Here is a 3,249-nt window from a genome sequence, read left to right on the forward strand (position 1 = left end):
TAAATGTGTAATAAAAGGCAAATTCTGTTTATGCATTTATATACTTAAACAATCAAATGGTACAATTCAAAAATAATATCACTCATTTTTTGTGAACAACTTTTTTTATTGCTTTTAAAGACAGAACAAGTACAGTACAGTCTGATAAAATTGAAAGGTGCATTTCAATCCAATTAAATAATAATAATAATAATAATAATAATAATTAAATATTAAATAAATAGGAAAAATAAAAAAGGGACCAGGCGGCGATCCCCCCCAACTTGGATCTCTATAAAACTCTTACAGGACATGTTCAAGAAATGCAAATAAAAATATTGATTACAGAGATTCCTTGATCTTATCTGCCATTGTTTGCCATGCTAGAATAGTATCAGCTCCAGCACCGTGCATTCTTGCCACTGAAAGCTCCATATTTATTATGTCAATGCATGTGTTAATCCAATGGGGCTTGGTAACTGAATGTGGAGGTTTCCAGTGTAAAGCCAGCATCTTCTTGGCAGCAGTGATGCCCGTTAGGAGAATACGTATTTTCCAGCATGTCAGTTTTAAAGAGGTGGTATCATTCAGGAGTAACACAATGGGAGAACATGGTACAGTGACTTCCAGTACATTAGATGAGTAGTTCTCAACCTTTTTGAGTCCTCGACCCCCACTCACTGAACAGAATCTCACAGTTCAGGTCATACAAACTCATTTATATATCATTTTTATGTTGTATTGTTACTTTTAATCTAAGTCCTTTGTTACACACTCAGGAGGTCAGAATGGACCTTTAAAACTTATAGCAGTCAGCTTTAAGCCAGAGACTCCTTGGAAAGTAATAACTTGCTACTTTGGGATTTGTCAGAAAAGACACAAAATTACCCAAAAAAGAATCAAATTGACCACAAAATGACAAAAAATGATAAAAAGACACAAGATGACCAAAAAATTACATAAAATTAAGCAAAAAAAGGAGTCAAATTGCCCACAAAATGACAAAAAATGACCACAAAAAGACACAAATTGACCAAAAAAGACACAAAATTACAAAAAAAAAACCCCTCAATGACCAAAAAGACTAAAACACATTAACACATGAACACTTTAACACAGTGGAGACAGAGCTGACTTCCAAAATGACTTGGCGACCCCCAGAAATCATCTTGCGACCCCCAAGGTTGAGAATAGCTGCATTAGATAAAGTAGAACAGACCTCACCCCAAAATAGCTTCACATCCTTGCATTCCCAGTACATACTGTATGTATATATGAGCCTATTAGTCCGTCTGAGCACAGGGTGCAAATTGGAGATGATAAACGTTTGATGAGAAAGTTTCTCCTTGGAGTGAGGTAAGTCCTGTGGATATAACTGAAACGGATCTGTTGAATGTCTTGGCTTCTAAAAACCCAAACCATCAAGGACCAAATCTATTCCCAGTTCAGTTGAATCACCTAGGGAGGGTTTTATAAGAGGCATAAAAATATTATCACTCATGAGGGACATTTTTGTTTACAAGGACTCATTTTTCTTCTTGTTGTTGTGGAGATTCTACTGTATTTTGTCTTGTTTGCAACTCAGGACTTCAGGAAGCTCACTCAAATTACATCTGTTAATGACATTCATCAGACTTTTACGCAGCTGCCTCTGCAGCCGCAAAAGGCTTTATTCAATTTTTTCACAAATGCATTAGTACTCCCCAAGACCCACTTACAAAAACAGAGTTCATCGCAACAACATCACGCAATCAGACAATCATATACGTATATGAAGCAAATGACGTGACAGTTTGTTTTTCTCAGTGTTATTGGAGTCTTTGCTTTCAAATGAATATCAAATGTGTGTTTTGGATGTTTTTCTTTCCACTGGTCTCAAAGAAGACATTCCCTGGACCAAAACTGACCAGTGCATAAAAACAGTCGTTTTGTCCTGTAGTTTCACGCTTTTTTATAGACAGAACTCTTAACTTCATGATCAAAACTTTGCAGTGCTTATAAAAAAACTCATTACAAGAGGCTTTTTCATTTGTCAGTCTATTCAATAAACTATATAAAGCCTTTGCATTCATGCCATTCCAGGTGTTACATTAAATTAATGATGCAACTTGTTTGACAATTGATACACAGAGGTTGTTTCATCAACAGACACGCTTGTTAACACAGTTAAAGAAATACCAACATGACCACGAGAGTCATGACTCAGACTTTGAATAGTAAATTCACTACAATGCAACAGGTTGTACAGGCATGCAAATGTATGCACAGTGTGTAGGAGGCGAGTCAGTTTCTGATATAGAAGGGAGAACATGTGGTTATAAAGTAAGGCAGGGTTTATTTCAGGCTGATTGACATTAAAATATTACAAAACATTGACAGCTACAGGGGGGGGGGGGGTCCTGGTGGCACATCTGGCAGGTGGCAGCCTGGGCTCGAATCCAACTCTGAGCATCCCCCTCCCCCCCAATAATAATAGCAACACCATATCCACAGAAACACAATCCACAAATGTGCACACAGATGGATGTGGAACATCTCACCATTAAAGTGTCAAATTAACACTTTAAACTGTTGCTATTACACAGAAACACAAAGTCTATTTCCATCTATTTTGCAAATTACTTCCATTAGCTTAGTCTGCACCCATCACTTCTGCGAAAAAATAACACAATGTGGTTATGCTGATTAATTATGTCATTGTGTCATTGTTGCCTGAAAGCATTTCTGATCAGACAGTTGATGTATGTCTAAGAATGGCATACAGGAAATTGTGTCTATTATACAACTAGAGTCACTTGCATTAAAAATGTCCACCCATTCCCTCTGGCCTGTTGTCTTGTCTTGTTGTCAACAACAGAAAGTTGATGCATGGCTGTATTTGGTCATTTTTGATGTCTCCATCCCCCACTTTGGCATTGATGTGATTCCCTTGACAAAAATATCACTGGGACATTTCCTGTTAACTGTCATTGCAGAAAATAAGCTTTGTAGCAAACAAATGTTGATGATAGTCAAACTTTCAAACTACACCATGTTGCATGACTTCAGCAACTCAAATTACCTGGGGGCCGCTGGAGGCAGTATGAAAATGACCAAAAAAAGACACAAAATGACAGAAAAAACCCCCAAATTACTTAAAAAAGACACAAAATGACCAAAAAAGACACAGAATTACCAAAAAGGACACACATTTATTTTAAAAAGACACAAAATGCCCCAAAAAAGACACAAATGACCCCAAAAAGACACAAAATGACCCAAAAAGACACA

The sequence above is a fragment of the Centropristis striata genome, chromosome 16 (genome assembly GCF_030273125.1).
Source record: "Centropristis striata isolate RG_2023a ecotype Rhode Island chromosome 16, C.striata_1.0, whole genome shotgun sequence".
NCBI lineage: Eukaryota > Metazoa > Chordata > Actinopteri > Perciformes > Serranidae > Centropristis > Centropristis striata.